A 17,539-nucleotide genomic window follows, 5' to 3' on the forward strand; every position below is an offset into this window, starting at 1 on the left:
AATTGACACTTACAAAGTCGTATTGCCAAGGAGACGGCTTGATGATGCCTGTTAGTATATATGAATCAGTCATTTATCATTAACTGTTTGCATTAATGCTTCTTAGCTATTTTTATCGAATTAGTTGTGACAAAAAGTATCTGAAGTATTTGTGCTTATTACTTTCCACTTAAATAAAACTGCACTCTCACCCCCATCTTTTTTTCCTGCATGTGGCAGAGGTCATCCGCAGTGCTCTGTCCAAATAACCATTCATTTACTTTGAATTATGGCAGTGGATGCTCAGTGTTTGTGGACTCGCAGGTCAGTATGGGTAAAGAAGGAGAGAGAGTCCAGGCACAGCGTTTTCAGTATTTCTGCACACTGTGTCTGAAGGATAATGCATGTGGTCAAGAAGAATTTTCCTAGTCCTGTGACTGTTTAAAATTTGAGAGGAGAAAAAAAGTCTAAGACTTCTGCAATGCTCCAAATTGTTTTTCAAATGAGGTTTTAGCAAGGTGAAAATACCTTTCAAAGGGTTTATACACCCATGAGAATTTTTAAAAATCTCTTTAAACATAAAATATTCTCCTAGCTACTGGAGTGTTTCGGGTGTCTCTGCTTAATCAGCTGCCTCACTTCCTGGTCTCTCAGTACTGGCTTGGTGCCTTTACAGCCCAATCATGTGGTTAGATTGTGTTGCACACTGTTGTGTGCTGCACACTGTTCTTTCCGAGTTTTTTCTCCCACAATTGTTTGACAATTTTGTTCACTGGTGATAATGAAAGAGAAAAAAAAGTGCCAGTCATCTAACACAGTCAACACCCATTTTTGCATGTTGTTTCTGTGCAGCAGAGGTGAGCACAGAACCTGAATGTGCTCAGTGAAGTACTGTTTAGTGTAGTTCTGTGTGAGACTCGGATTTGTAAAGCCCCTGCACTTGTAATTCACCAAAGTTTCCCAGACACAGTTCCAGTGGCACATTCCAAGCCTTTTGTTTCCAGTGCAATAATGGGACTTGGTTGTAACTACATAAACTCTGATGATAAATGCCTGGGATTCTGGTTGGAAACACCTGTCAGAAGGACCTCAAGAAAAGGTTTTAGAGCCTAGGGTCTTCTAAGTAGCAGTACCTGTTGACTGACCTGCTATGTGCTGTGTTAGAAAATTATGTTGGAAAATACTCTGTGTACTTGGCAACAAGCCTTTCTGAGCCAGGCATGTGTTGATATGATATGGTGACTTCAAACAGTCCTACAGGTGCTGTGGTGTATTAGTTAAGCTTTTTTGATTCCAAGTAACAGAAACCAAGTGATTTGCGCTTAAGCATAAAAGACACACACACACACACATATATATATATATATATAAATTTTACTTTAAGTTCCGGGATACATGTGCAGAGTGTGCAAGTTTGTTACCTACATATACATGTGCCATGGTGGTTTGCTGCACCTATCAACCCGTCATCTAGGTTTTAAGCCCCTCATGCATTAGGTATTTGTCCTAATGCTCTCCCTCCTCTTGCTCCCCACCCCTCGAAAGGCCCTGGTGTGTGTTGTTCCCCTCCCTGTGTCCATGTGTTCTCATTGTTCAACTCCCACTTATGAGTTTGAACATGCTGTGTTTGGTTTTCTGTTCCTGTGTGTGTTTGCTGAGGATGCTGGCTTCCATCTTCACCCCTCAAAGGACATGATCTCATTCTTTTTTATGGCTGCAGAGTATTCCACGGTGTATTTGTACCACATTTTCTTTATCCAGTCTATTTTGGTGGAGATGGGGTCTCACTGTGTTGCCCAGGCTGGTCTTGAACTCCTAGGCTCAAGCAATCCTCCTATCTCAGCCTCTCAAAATGCTGGGACTATAGGCATGAGCCACCATGGCTGGCCTAATTTTGTTCTAACATCTCAGTAAATTAAGACTAATCAGTAGATATTTTCAGATAAAATATAACTTCTATTAATTTTATGAGCTCATACATTTATAGATTTGTGGAATAAAATTTGTACTTTGTGGTGTTATATTTGAAAATAAAAATAAAATTCAATAATGAAAAAAAGAAAAGAATACAGGCCTGCCTCATAGGGAGGACTGGTCTAGGACATGGAAGCCTATCTTAAGCCAGTTCTCTCTGCCCCCCACCCCCATGTCTCTGCCTCCCTTCCTTTTTTCTTCTCTCTGAGGGCTGTCCCAGGGTCAGGGACACTTTAAATAATCTCCGGGATTTACTTCTGTAGAAGAGAGGATCAGTTCAAAAGACTCACTGTGAATTTACCAAAAACACCTGAAGCCATCATATGGCGCTTGTGTTGCTCTTGATACTTCTTTTACCTGCTACACCCACACGAGTAAGAGCACTGAGCTATTTAGGGTGCTCTGGGCAGAGAAGGCATGGAAGCTTGGAAAGCTTGCTATTCTAAGTCTTTTCTGCTACACTTAATTTTTGCTCATTACTGTTTGTATATAATCCTTATCATTTCATAGCTCCTGGCACAGTTATAAATCTGAATGTTGAAGGGACCTCTGAAGATCACTCAGACACAGTCACCTAGACAGAAACCGTAACAGGTCTCCACCCACCATTATTAAATCATGCGTATGGTTAGGAAGTGCTTGCCTTGTAAAGTTAGTGACGGCTGGGCAGCTCCTAACTGCGCTCCTATTGATCTAGGTCCGTCTGTAGCTTCCTCCAAGGTGCACATGTTCCCTTTGCAGCAATACAGAATAAGGCCTGTCCTTATCAATGACTTCAAATTCCTGAATATGTAAGAAGTCACTCTGTCATTCACTTAAAGATATTTAAATGCCTAACGTTTACTGGGCAGTGATTAAGTGCTATGGATGTCAGATTTTTAAATGTTTGGCAAACATTTGGAATAGCAACTGGACAAGCTTCTGAGGAAGTGGGAGAGGGCAGAAGAGAAGTGGAAGCTTTCCAAGGACACCTCAGCCCCAGGAAGACTGGATATCATCAATCTGATGTAGCAACGTCCTCTTTATTCAGTCACCCAGTGGTTTACAAAGTCTTTGACATGGGAGCCAGAAGTCACAATGTAAGGTTAGCCCTCTAATATAGGAATGTGGGGTCCACGTTGTGGAGGCGATGGAAGGACAAGGGCCAGGGCATTGTAAGTGACAGTGAGGATCGTGGATGGGATAAGCCAGACTACCCCAGCTAGGGGGGAAAAGTCAGGAAGGAAAAGGGCTGATAGCTGGGAAGAGATGGACAAACTAATGAAAGAGACTAAAAGTTCAGTCAAGTGAATTTAGAGAGGACATTAATCCTTGGTAATATAATAATAAAGTACTTGTATAAAGTTCTTGTACGTTCTCAGGAGCAGGGGTTGCTGATACCATGTACCAATGTGGAAGAGAGATATATAGGCTGATTTGTTTCAAAAAAAGACCATATTGGTCATCTTACGTGTATTTAACTTAGGATAATACTGGATATAGTTTTCATTTTAAGTGGTGTAAGTTTGCATTCATAACTTGGCATAAAGTGTTTTATCTCAATAACTTACTAAACTTGCTCTTTAAAGTTCATTGCAGCCAATTGGTACACAAATAGTTTTAGAGTGTTCTATTGTTCTTCCTGAGAATTAGACTTAAGTAATGTGAGAGGAGTCTTAAAATGTTAAATGAAAAAGCTCAGTTTTAGGCAATTTTCGAGAGCTCATCATTTTCAAGCACAGGAAAACTTTTTTAAAAACGTTATAGAAGCCAACTGGAACTGAACGTTTTAAAAATTGCTATGGATAATGTACAATGTAAATAATAATTCTTTGCCAATTTAAATGGTAAATTATCAGAAGACACACGCACACACAGATACACCCCTCCTATGAGTGAACCATTTTCTGGCTTTGGATTTATTCTGTCTTTAATGAGTCATTTTTAAATATGTGTTTTAACCAACAGAAGGAGTGCTAATTACTCACGTAACTGCTTCAAATTATTATGTACTTGTTTTTCATGGGCTACATGTATGCCTTTAGGTTGGTATCATAGGTCCATAGGGACAGAAAACACGGAAGGTGCTATACTTTCTCTTAGGAAATCCCACACTGATCTGTGTATTATGAGGACAGAAATGATTTTTAATATCTGGTATGAGGTGAGCTCTGTTTTTATTTCTTTAATTTCTGCTTCTTTTAGTATTAGTAGTCTTATTTATTGATTTAAGCATTGTTAGTTGATTTTTTTTTCCTTTATTTCAAGTAACTGAAAATTTAGATGTCACATTTCTGACAGCCATATCATTTGGTTGATCTCCATCATTAGTTTCTCTTGGGGCCTGATCGATTGTTCACAGTTTTGGCTGTCATTCTTACTGCCCCATGGCTGTGGGTGTTTCTGTCAAAGAGAACTGTGAATTGAGAATATAGTGGCAGTTTCATGGCTTGTTGGCAAGGTAACCATGTAATTTGTCATCTGAACAAAGGTGCTTTGGGCTAGTAACAGTGATGCCAGGACAACATGCTTAACCCATTTCAAACCAGGATATATGGGCACTCAACTTATAGGTGACCATTTTGCAGTTCAGAGCCTTAAATTGTCCATGTTTCAGCAAATCTCTCTCTTACATAAGACTGCACTTTTCACACCAAATTCCAAAGATTTGGAAACCCAAATCATTTTTTTTCTCTTTTTTTTTTTTTTTTTTTTTACTGAGACAGGGTCTTGCTTTGTCAACCAGGCTGGAGTGCAATGGCGTGATCTTGGCTCAGTGCAACCTTGACTTCTGAGACTCAGGCGATCCTTCCACCTCAGCCCCCCAAGTAGCTGGTACTACAGATGCATGCCACCACTTCTGGCTAATTTGTGTTGTTTTAGGAGAGATGGTGTTTCACCATGTTGCCCAGGCTTATCTGGAACTCCTGGACTCAACCCATCCTCCTGCTTCAGCCTCAAGTGATCCTCCTGCCTTGGCCTCCCGAAGTGCTGGGATTACAAGCATGAGTGACTGCACCTGGCCCAAATCTTACTTTATATGCAGAACTATGCAGTAGAAGTGGTGCCTTCCTAGAAGAGCAGTTTTAATCAGGGCTAAATAATGTGCAGTACTCTTTTTATATTAGACGTATTTTAATGGAACATGACCCAAAATGTGCATTTTTTTAGATAAAAGTTTGGGTCTTCAGAGAAATACCACGTTTGCTGCAAGTTGCTCAATAGAGCAACCCCAGGCCTCTCTAGTTTCTCTCCACTTAGACCAAAGTGATACTTTGGTCTACATGTTTGAAAAGAGCTGACTTAAGTGACCATACATTTTGAAGATGAGAAAAACTGATTAACTCTGGTCTGAAAACGTTTGGACATTCCAGCTGCTCTTCTTTTGTCAAATAGAGACATAAAGGTTATGACTGGGGGGATGGAGAAGACCACTGGGGCCTTGCATCTCTCTTAAAAATCTGCCTGATTAGGTGCCAGGAGAAGTTTCTTCTTTGTGTTACTCAATGTCTTGTCTTTAAACCTTCTGGTAAAAGGTGTGAATACACTCAAGGAAGGTGTTTGTTGATTCATTTAACAATTATGTTTGGTGTGTTTATTTTTTATATCTGTATTTTATATAACATGAAGTATTTATAGTAGCAGAAACATAAGAAATGAATTATTTCAACAGCTGGTACCATATTAGGGAGAGAACTTTGTTTAGAAAAATATCTTGACCTAAAACCTGAGGTCAAAGATTTTCAAGGGAACAAAAGTAATTAAACCATTCTGGATAAAAACAAGGATTTGAAGATGGGAGGAGTGAGAGGAGATAGGACTGAGCTTTAAGGTAAAAACTCCAAGGATTTCTTTTTAATATTTAGTTGTCTATCATGAAGCTCTTCCTGTCTACTCCCTGAGAACTTCAGTTATGTGTGCTGCACAGGTAAACGCCTGTGTCAGAGATTTTCCAGGGAGAGCAGAAGGAGAAAGGTGCTTTTTCAGTGAATGTGTGTGAAGCCCCAGTGTACTTGAGCATTCACAAGATTTATCAAGACAAAGATTTAAGCAAGAGCTCAAAGCCCAAAGACTAAATGTATTCTCACCTACTCAAAACTCCTTAGACAAATTGCTAGGCTGAAATGCAAGGCACCTTTAGATCAAAGTGCAGGGTTGAAGATAATTTATTTTGTATTCAGAGGCGGGACTTCTCAGCTTACCTCTGGGTTGAGTTCATAAGACTTTTATGCCTCCATGGAAAGTCTGAGAACATCCTGGTAATCAGGGATAAATTTAGAGAAGTGGAAGCAGGTGGTATCAAACACCAGCTTCTTTTCCATTTGCATAGACATATCCAAGGCCATGAATCCTTTGACATGGGCCAGAAGTTCTAAGTTGAATGGTATGAAGGAATTAAAATGACACCCGTAGCAACAGAAGAACATGTTAACTACAAGAAATTGGGCAGCCGCCCCTTCTGGGACGTGAGGAGCGCCTCTGCGCGGCCGCCCCTTCTGGGACATGAGGAGCGCCTCTGCCCGGCCGCCCCGTCTGGGAAGTGAGGAGCGCCTCTGCCCGGCCGCCCCGTCTGGGAAGTGAGGAGCGCCTCTGCCCGGCCGCCCCGTCTGGGAAGTGAGGAGCGCCTCTGCCCAGCTGCCCCATCCGGGAAGTGAGGAGCCCCTCTGCCCGGCTGCCACCCCGTCTAGGAAGTGAGGAGCGTCTCTGCCCGGCCGCCCCTTCTGGGAAGTGAGGAGTGCCTCTGCCTGGCTGCCCCGTCTGGTATGTGGGGAGCGCCTCTGCCCGGCCACCCCGTCTGGGAGGTCTACCACAGAGGCCAGAAGCAATGTGGGGGCTGGACGTGGTGGCTTACGCCTGTAGTCCCAGTACTCTGGGAGGCCGAGGTGGGTTGATCACTTGAGGCTAGGAGTTCGAGACCAGCCTGGCCAACATGGTGAAACATATGAAAAATACAACAGACAAATCAACCAACCAACCAAGCGACAACAAAACAGGTCTACCCTGGAGTCATACTCTAATTTTTTCTCTTTTCCTCCCTTTCTGATCCTTTATCCCACTCTCTTTTTCTTCCTCTTCCTTCTTCTTCTTACTTGTCAAATAGAGGATTGAGTTATTATCATTGATCCATACAAAGTCCCTGTCTCATTTATTTTCTTTAATTCCCACCTCCTATTTCTATTCCTCGTCTTCCCATATGCAACCTTCCTAATATGTTTGATATACATCTTTTTGTTTGTACTTTAAAAAAAAAAAAAAAAAGAATCAGCTTCCTCGCTAACCCACCGCCATGGCCCAGGAAGGCATCACTGCTGGAGGTGTCATGGACCTTAATACTGCTTTACAAAAGGTCCCAAAGGCTGCCCTCATCCACGATGGCCTAGCACGTGGAATTCGAGAAGCTGCCAAAGCCTTAGACAAGCTCTGGGCCCATCCTTGTGTGCTGCCCCCAACTGTGATGAGCCTGCCTATGTGGCTGGTGAAGACCCTTGGTGCTGAACACCAGATCACCCTAATTAAGGTTGATGACAAGAAACTAGGGTAAAGGGTGGGCCGCTGTAAAACTGACAAAGAGAAAACCCCATAAAGTGGTTAGTTGCGGTTGCATAGCGTTAAAGACCATGGCAAAGGATGTCATCAAAGAGGTTTTTTTTTTTTTTTGAGACAGACTCTCTCTGTCACCCTGGCTGGAGTGCAGTGACATGAGCTTGGCTCACTGCAGCCTCCACCTCCTGGGTTCGGGAGATTCTCCTGCCTCAGCCTCCCAAGTGGCGGGGATTGCAGGCGCGCACTATCATGCCTGGCTAATTTTTGTGTTTTTAGTAGAGACGGGGTTTTGCCACGTGGTTCAGGCTGGTCTTGAACTCCTGAACTCAAGTGATCCACCCACCTCGGCCTCCTAAAGTGCTGGGATTATAGGCGTGAGCCACTGCGCCTGGCCCTTCTTTCATGTTTTAATTCAAGGGAGCTTTTCAAAAGTATTTGTTGAAGGAACATTTTTATATATACTCCATTACACACCCGATGGCCAAATTGTGTTCACAGCTCTCAGACTTACTCATAGATTTAGAATCTCCTCAGGTACTTGGTCTTAATGGAAGACAACGGAGGTCCTAAAGGGGCTTTTTGTCCAAATGCTCAGCTGGAATGTGGGAGGAACAATTTTATTAGCCCAAGAGCAAGTTGAAAATTCCTTTATCTTTTCTGGTGACACTGTAGCTGACAGTATTTACTTCTAAATGAGAAAACATCCGGGAAGGGGGCACCCGGATTTGAACCGGGGACCTCTTGATCTGCAGTCAAATGCTCTACCGCTGAGCTATACCCCCTTCACCTATCAGGTGCTCCTTCCTTGTCCACTTATAGTGACTCAGTACAATCAAGTTCCACCCACGCTAGAGTTCTGGCAAGCTTTGTGTTCTAAAGCCCCACCTTCTTAATTATCCATCATCTGCTTTGGCTTTTCCCTTGGCCACCAATAAACTGAAAGGGAACACTTGAAAATGACAACCTGTGCTGGGCGCGGTGGCTCATGCCTGTAGTCCCAGCACTTTGGGAGGCCAAGGTGAGGTCAGGAGTTTGAGACCAGCCTGACCAACGTGGCGAAGCCCCGTCTCTGCTAAAAATACAAAAAAATTGGCTGGGCGTGGTGGCAGGCACCTGTGGTCCCAGGTACTAGGGAGGCTGAGGCAGGAGAATTGCTTGAACCCTGGAGGTGGAGGTTGCAGTGAGCTGAGATCACACCACTGTACTCCAGCCTGGGCTAAGAGTGAGAGTCTCTCTCTCTATGTATAGAGAGTGTGTGTGTGTTTTGTAAAGACAGGGTTTTGGCATGTTGCCCAGGCTGGTTTCAAGTGATCCAACTGCCTGAGCTCAAGCAATGCTCCCGTCTCGGCCTCACTTCAGCCTCCTAAAGTGCTGGGATTACACATGTATACCACAGAGCTTGGCCTCTGCTCTGTTCTTGATGGAAACAATAGCCAGCTCTGACCCTGCGGTCCTGCTGATAGCTGGGGAAGTGTTTTATTGAGGTTGAATACTGTGGCTCCTTCTTATCCCACTGGCAGGGGAGAACTGAAGCCTCACCTTTCAAAGCTGGCACTGGTTGGTATGGAGTGCAAGGGCATAGGCCCGAGAAGCCCTTTCTCGTCTCACCTCCTCTCCAGGGGGAAGAGAAGCCAAGAGTACAGCTGGCTCCTTCCTCCAATCTCAGGGAAGAAACAGCACACTTGGAGACAAAAATAAATTTTTTTAATGTAAAATAACATTAAGAGTTCAAAAAAAAAAAAGAAATTGGGATAAAAATCACAGTATTAAGAGTCTCAAGAGAAGTGTGTTGAACAATAATAGCAATTTTGTTTACTTCATGCTGAATCCTAGTATGTAGTATATTATTTCAACAGTATTTCAGTTATTATCATATTTGCAAACATTAATATGCTTAAGCCAGGCCCTATGGCTCACGCTTGTAATCCCAACACTTTCGTAGGCCAAGGTGGGTGGATCACTTGAGGTCAGGAGTTCAAGACCAGCCTGGCCAACATGGTGAAACCCCATCTCTACTAAAAATACAAAAAATTAGCCAGGTGTGGTGGCACATGCCTGTAGTCCCAGCTACTCGGGAGGCTGAGGCAGGAGAATCACTTTAACCCGGGAAGTGGAGGTTTCAGTGAGCCAAGATCAGGCCACGGCACTCCAGCCTGGGCGACAGAGTGAGACTCCATCTCAAAAAAAATAATAATAATGCTTAAAATAGAACAAAGCTTGTCATTTTTTAAAAACAGATGACTCATTTGGTGTGGTCTTGTACAATAGGGCATTAACTTCTGGAGCTAGTGATATATTCATAAACCATTTTAATCTGTCAAAGAATCTTTAAAATATAGATATTGGATACCCAAGTTATTAATATTTATTAGGACACAGATATCCATTTTTACTGGCTTATATTCTTCTGTATTGTGTGTATGAAATAAAGAGCATTTCCCCAAGTTTGAAAATACTCATTCCTTCATCATAAAACAAAATTCACTTCTAATGAAGAACTATAAAATACTGTAAAAGTTAATTAAGTCTTGATTTATGCACTTAAGGATTAGCCTTTCAGGATTTCAGTGATATATAATTCAATCTTTTTATTATCTTAACATAAATAAGTTTGACAATTATTTCATGATCCTTGTTGCATTCAATTTTTACTTAGTGAGATGGCCTGATATTTAATTCTTATTCCAGAATGAGAAACGTATCCCTTAAAATAATAGAAGTCTTTGCTGCTTTAGCATATGAGAGTGATTAGGATTTTACATTCCTCCTAGAATCTATTTTATATGGAAGTGTGTACACTTGTAGGGTAATAGCCTTCATAAGTCATTTGAGATTTCTACTTAATCAGATTCTGCCCATTTCTGCTAACATATTGCATAGCCAAATATATATGTGTATAAAAGTACTTGTTTATCAGTCAGATGTTAAAGAGACTTCCCACGTGGCAAAATAACAAACCAACGTAGAACAGGAAGACCCTTAGCCTTTAAAAGTTGATTTTAAGAGAAGAGCATAATTTCTGAATTAGTATTGAAGATTAGATAAAGAAGAGCCAAGTGAAAAACTATCAATTTACTGCGGTTTTAGAAAAACGATTGACTAGATACAAAGACAAGTCTTATATTTTTAAAAAATTGCAAATAAAGAAGTAGAATTTATCACTGGGTCACTTTTCATCTGTTAGCGATTTCTTCCATCTCTAGCCCCAACCCCTGTCTTCTGTCTCTTCTCCACGCCTCTGTCTACCCCATCCCTTCTCTGTTATCTCCTATCACTGTCCCCTGGTTGGTTGTCTTTATGCACATGGCCGTTCATTGTTTCTTTCTTTTTTTTTTGTTTTTTTTGAGACAGGGTCTCGCTCTGTCACCCAGGCTAGAGTGCAGTGATAACAATCTGAGTTCACAACAACCTCCGCCTCCCGGGCTCAAGCCATTCTCCTGCTTCAGCTTCCCAAGTAGCTGGGATTACTGCCACGTACCACCACACCAGGCTAATTTTTTACTTTTAGTAGAGATGGGGTTTCGCCATGTTGGCCAGACTGGTCTTGAACTCCTGGCCACAAGTGATCCTCCCACCTTGGTCTCCCAAAGTGCTGGGAATACAGGTGTGCACCACCGTGCCCAGCCCATTGTTGCTTTCTAAACACCTTCCAGTCTGATTATCCATCCTGATGATCATTCTTAGGTATGTAGATCCCTAATCTGATAACCTGATTTTTCTTTCTGGAGAGGATCAAGTGGATACTAGCATAATGCTTGGACCCTTAGTCTCACTCCCGGAAAATTTATTAAATAAATGTAGATGCAATATGTGTATTTTTATATTTAGAGATAGCACCTTCAGCATGTTTTAAATTCATGGGCATTTTCAGTATGAACTGTTGTCCAGAACTTGCCCATTAAAACGATATGTGTAAACCATATGTGTAATACTTTCTATGCTGCCTCCCAGAGCCCCACTTAGCAGTGGCCTTAATCAATAAATTATTCATTATTTAAGCTAATATTTATTAAATACTTACTGTATCAGACACTGGAGTTAGGGGGTCATTGTAGTAGTCTGGGTAAAAGAAGAGCGCATTTCTGCCTTGCTAGCACATCAGCTGGCTGAATAACAATAGCATTTACCAAGAGAGCACGACGACGAAGATGAAGTGCAAAGAAGATCAGGAATGTAGTCATGACAGTGTCTCCTTCACCACTGTGCCCTTTAATATTGGCAATAACATCTCAAATGTTGGCAAGGTCAATGACTTTTAATTTATACTCCTTGATTTTTACTTGTAGAGCATTCTAATCCCACTGAATCCCTCAGGAAATGAATGTGTAGGTCTTTCATTCTCTTTCTCACCAACACCAGGGCTGGGCCTTCCCTATGCAATGGCTTACTGCCTGTATATCCTACATGGAGGCTGCGGTAACTTCCTGTCTGGTTCATTCATATGGGTTCTCTCACCTCAAGGTCAGTTTGACCACCCTGACATACCTGCCTGCCTGGAGTTCCCTCCCTCATACCTGTCCTGCCTGGAGTGCCTCTCCTCCACACCTGTCCTGCCTGGAGTGCCCCTCCCCCACCTGTCCTGCCTGCAGTGCCTCCCCACACCTGTCCTGCCATCAGTGCCCCTTCCCCATACCTGTCCTGCCTGGAGTGTCCCTCCTCCACACCTGTCGTGCCTGGAGCACCCCTCCCCCAGCTGTCCTGCCTGGAGTGCCTCCCCCACACCTGTCCTGCCCGGAGTACCCCTCCCCCACACCTGTCCTGCCATCAGTGCCCCTGCCCAACACCTGTCCTGCCTGGAGTGCCCCTCCCCCACATCTGACCTGCCTGGAGTGCCCTCTCCTCATGCTTGCTTGGCCACTTTCTGTCTACTCTTCTAGTCTTAGCTGGAGTGTCACCTCTTTTGGGAAACCATCCTGCACTGGCTCCCTGCCACCATCCCCCCACATCCCTACTAAGAATTCCTTCCTTCCCTCTATGTACTCTTTTGTATCTTGTATATGCCTCTATCACTGTCCTGATAAACATCTGTCATTCTCAGCAGTTTACATGTCAGTCTTCCCCACCAATGTGAGCTCCTCGAGAGTAGAGATTCTGTCTTATACACTTATTCAGTTTAGTATCTCCAGCATCAGTATAGTGCCTGGCACACAGTGAGCCTGCAGAAAATACTGGCTGAATTGAGTGTTTTCCTCCTGATGTCTTCCCAATGTCCACAGGATGAGATTGAAACTTTCCTGCCCCCTGTGTAATCTGACCATCCGTGTGGCTGAGGTGGCCTGTCTGCATGCCTCGGCCCTGTGATCCAGTTGCATTCTGTGCACCGCAGCCTTTTGCTAGTGATGTTATCCTTGCCCAGATGTGTTCCTTCTTTTTCCCTGCGAAGTGAACAGCACAGACCAATCCATTCCTTTAAGCAAGAGCACAGGTGCCACCATCTTTAAAAAGCGCACACAAGTCAATGCCAATCTGTGTTATGTCTCTCTTCTCAGAACCTTCAAGGAAGATACTGCATATGCTTTGTACAATACAGTGTGGACATCATATGCCATCTTTATTCACATAGTCCATGTAGATTACATTCATGCCCACCAAAAAAGAAGACACTTTTTGAGCATAAAAGTTGTACCTTATACATCTTTAATTTTCCCAGCAGCACCGAACGTAGTTTGATGCCTTAACCTGGGTAACAAGTAATTGTTGCTGTAGGCAGAATGGAGTGGAAAGTGATTTGAAAGCCTAGGCCCTGAAACAGTGGTTTCTCAACATGACTTCAAGGGAGTGTCCAATAGTTCTTCCCTCATCATGGTCTGTCAGTGTGAGAATTTGCTCAAAACCACGCATAAGGAATACTATGTCAAAGTGACTGTGTTAGTGGCATTTCTTAGCTCGTCTTAGTCCGATAGTAATAGCCTGGGGACCTTGGGCTTATTTTGAAGTTCATCTGTCTATTTTAGTATAAAACATTTTGAAATATTAAGTTCTTTCAATGCGATTATTGAAAACTTTTTGTCTGTTCTGTGTAGAGCACAGATGGAATCCCACAAATGAGGTGTCTTCTCTCAAAATGTATGTGAAGTAGCATCAACTTTACAGGTAATCCAAAGACAACATGAGGCGATTCAACTGAGATTCTTAATACGGTGACAGGTACACAGTAGGTCCTCAGTATGTTGATTGATGAATGAGATAGTTATTAAACTTTAGAAAGATTCTTTATATATGTTTTATATAAAAAATCACAAATTCTGTGTCATAAAATCTCACAAAAGATGAGTTTCTACCGTTAATGGTAGAATAAAATGCCTGTGTAGTACCCAAAATTTTCCTAAATTTCAACCTTGAATACTTGTGTTTTCTTTGTACTTTGGATCTTTTTCTCCATTTTTGGAAGAGTGTGCGCTTGTTTGTATTTTACTCCCTCCTTGGAAAACAGTTGCCCATTCATTTGATCTTTGAGAAACTTAAGCAATTACTTAATATTTATTTCTGTCTTTGCAATTTCGGTGTAAGTTTCATGTTGTATAGGCTATTCGGTAGTAAACACTTTAGTTAGCACATGCTGATCACACTCTTAAATCTTCACCCACTTGAAGATAACTGATATAACCTACTGGAAATTAAGGCTGTAAATTTTCAGGTAGAGATTTCAGTGTTGCTGCAATCAATACTTTGCAGATAGTGCTAACAGCTTTTTCTATGAAATATGTTGGCTAGTGGGTGGAAAATCAATGTCTGGGAATGAAAAACAGGTGTCAAGTTTGATAGGGACATCATGCATTTGATATTTGGAGGCCAGAGGGGCCTGTCAACAAACACAGCAGTAATTCTGTCGGATGCACTATGTGTGGAATTAATGAAAATGGCAGAAACAAAGCAGTCTGGACAGAAAGCTAGTTCTGCAAAAAAAAACAGGGCAAAAATGTATCTTTCTCGTGCACCTTAAGTGAATGAATTACAGAAAGACATTGAGATAGAGTTAAAATGAAGGCATGTTTGCAGCACTATAGAGTCTGAAAGGAGAAAACAGTAGGCAGAGGAGTAAGAGGTAGCCACACCACCCCACTCAAAGGGACTCTGCCAAGTGTCCAGCAGATGTGTGGAGATATGATGGGTGCTGTAATAGAGTGCTGTGATTTAATTTGGAAGTTGCTGAACCCAAGCAAATCAGCAGTCTTTTCTAGGCCAGTCAAGCTTGGCCTCATTCAGGAGTTGGTGAAAATGATGAAGGCCTGAGTTAGCCAAGAAGAGAGAAGGAGCAAGGGATAAACAACTGAAGACACATTGATCACATGCAAAACACTTGCCAAATACAGTGACCATCAGTGTCTTACAATAGAAAGGATGCACAGTTATTGAGTATTAGGGAACTATTTGCCTATTCAATAAATAAGGGGAAAAATAATGTTGAAAAAAGGGGACAAAATTATTAGTTGTTGTTGTTCATAGTATTCTCTTCCTGGAAAATGTAGAAGAATCCACTGAAAATCAATTAAAACTGTTACAAGAGTCCAGCAAATACATAGTTACAAAGTAACATATATAAAAACCACTAACTCTGGAGCCACATTGCTTAGATTCTAATTCTGGCCCTACTATCAGTTATGCAAACTTGGGCAAGTCTATATTTGTGCCTCAGTTTCCTCATGTGTAAAAATGGGGATTGTTATGCATATGAAATAAATTATTATATATAAAATTTCATAATACTACCTGTTACACAGTCCAACATAATATTTCCTCTTATTGTTGTTTCCACTACTATTCCTAGCTTTCCTATAATCTTCATAGAAAATGTAATTAAGATTTCATTTACAGCATCAATAAAGAGTCTACAATACCTAGGATAAAATCTAAATAGAAATACTACAACAAATGGAGGAAGCCTTTATATTTTAGAGATGTCAGTTCTCCCAAGAGTAATCTACAAATTTAATATAATTTCAATTAAAATCCCAACAAGAATTATGAAGACTTGCAAAATATTTTTAAAGTTTATTTGGAGAATTATGGGCATGTGAAACTAATAAAAAATAAATTGAAACAGAAGCATTCAGGAGAGGATGATTTGCCCCATCATATATTTAAATATGTTATAGCTCAGTAGGATAAAAATAGAAAATACAAGCATATTAAATTTATAAAAGCAGCATTTCATACATAGGTAACCAGAAATGAGTTATTTACTAACTGGTTTGGGGAAGCAGAGTTATCATTTGGAAAAAAATATACAGTTAGATTAACCTCCTATAGGTTAAGGTTTAACCCCATAGAGATTAAGGTTTAACTGAAATAGATGAAGCCTTGGAAGTACTAAAAAAAAGGACAGGCAAATATTTTTTGTAGTTTTGAGCATTGAAAAGCCTGAGATTCTTCTCAGTATGATCTCAAAATTCAAAACCATTAAATAAAAGATTGATGAATTTGACTACATAGTTTTACATCTATTTATACAAAAAATATTTTTAAAAGAGAAGGACAAATGACAGCCTAGAGAAAAAACTTAAAATTTGAAGTAAAAATAACTTCAGTCTATTATGGGGTCTTAAAAAATCAATTAAAAAATGAATACTATAATATAAAACTGGGCAAAGGATTATAACAGGCAATTTGTGAAAATAGAGATAAAAATACCTATTAAACATATTTTAAAAGTCAGTACCAGCTCTAAGCACAGATGTAACTACTGTACATACACTATATGTATACTGACTATACACTATATGTATAGACACTATACAGTCATGTGTCACTCAACAATAAGGATATACTCTGAGAATGTGTCTTTCACCATTTCATGGTTGTGCAAACATTGTAGAGTGCACAGACACAAACCTAGATGGTAGAGCCAACTACACACCCAGGATATATGGTGTGGCCCATTGCTCCTAGGCTACAAACCTGCACAGCACGTGACTATACTGAATACTGCAGGCAACTGTAACACAATGGTAAATATTTGTGTAGAAAAGGTACAGTAAAAATGTGGTATTGTAATCTTATGGGGCCACTGTCTTATATACAGTTCGTCATTGACCAAAATACCATTCTATGGGGCATCACTGTATAGATTTGTTAACGTCTATCAAATCGAAAAGTTTGTTTTTAAATGATAGTACCTGTATTATGGACTGATAACCTTTTAGTAGTTATTGTAACAAATTTCTAACTTCCTAACACGAACTTTCTAACTTAAGGCAACAGAAATTTATTCTCACACAGCCTGCAGAAGTCTGAAATCAAGGTGTTGGCAGGGCCGTGCTCTTTTCAGAAGCTTTAGAGGAGATTCCATTCCTTGCTTCTTCTAGCTTCTGGTGGTTCTTGCCACATGCTGGTTCATGGTTTCATCACTCCAGTCTCTGCCTCCATCTTCATGTGGCCTTCACTTCATTTGGTTTTCAAATCTCCCTTGTGTGTCTCCAGAAAGGTGCAGATTATTGGATTTAAGGTCAACCCATGTAATCTAGGATGATCTCTTCGTCTCTAGATCTTTACATTAATTACATGTGTAAAGTTTTTTTTTTTTTTCCTAACTAGGTCACATTCACAGGTTTTGAGACACAGACTTATCTTTTGGGGAACCACTACTCAGCCCACCCTCTGACCCCAAAACATGGTCCTCCATCCCATGTGTACCCTATCCCAACATCTCTAAAATTCTCAACCCACTATAGTGTCAAATCTAAGTCCAAAATCCCATTTAAATATCTTCAGCTCAACAGTACCAAGTTTCATCATCTAAATCATCTGAATCAGATATGGCTGAGCCTCTGGGTGTGATCCATCTGTGGGCAAAATCTCCATTCATCTGTAGACCTGTGAAACTAAAAAACAAGTGATCTGCTTCTAAAATACAGTGATGGGACAAGCATAGGATAGACATTCTCATTCCACAAAGGAGAAACTGGAAGGAATAAAGGGGCCACAAGACCCAAGCTAGTTTGAAATCCAGCAGATCAAACTCCATTATATTTCAGAGCCTAAGAATAATACTCTGTGGTCCAGTGCTCCACTCTGGGCTCACAGTTCTGCCGGCTTCTGCTTCTGGGCTCAAGGCTCTCCCCTA

The 17,539-nt window shown here is 41.2% G+C and overlaps 1 protein-coding gene and 1 non-coding gene across 11 annotated transcripts in view; one reads left to right on the forward strand and one right to left on the reverse strand.

Moving 5' to 3' along the window:
- PTPRM (protein tyrosine phosphatase receptor type M) overlaps positions 1–17,539 on the forward strand; it is an 840,314-nt gene that overhangs the window by 448,267 nt on the left and 374,508 nt on the right. The window lies entirely within an intron of this gene.
- On the reverse strand, positions 8,187–8,258 carry TRNAC-GCA (transfer RNA cysteine (anticodon GCA)). Its single transcript has one exon. It is a non-coding gene; the product is annotated as a tRNA-Cys (tRNA).

The sequence above is a fragment of the Hylobates moloch genome, unplaced genomic scaffold (assembly GCF_009828535.3).
Source record: "Hylobates moloch isolate HMO894 unplaced genomic scaffold, HMol_V3 SCAFFOLD_5, whole genome shotgun sequence".
NCBI classification, from domain to species: Eukaryota; Metazoa; Chordata; class Mammalia; order Primates; family Hylobatidae; genus Hylobates; species Hylobates moloch.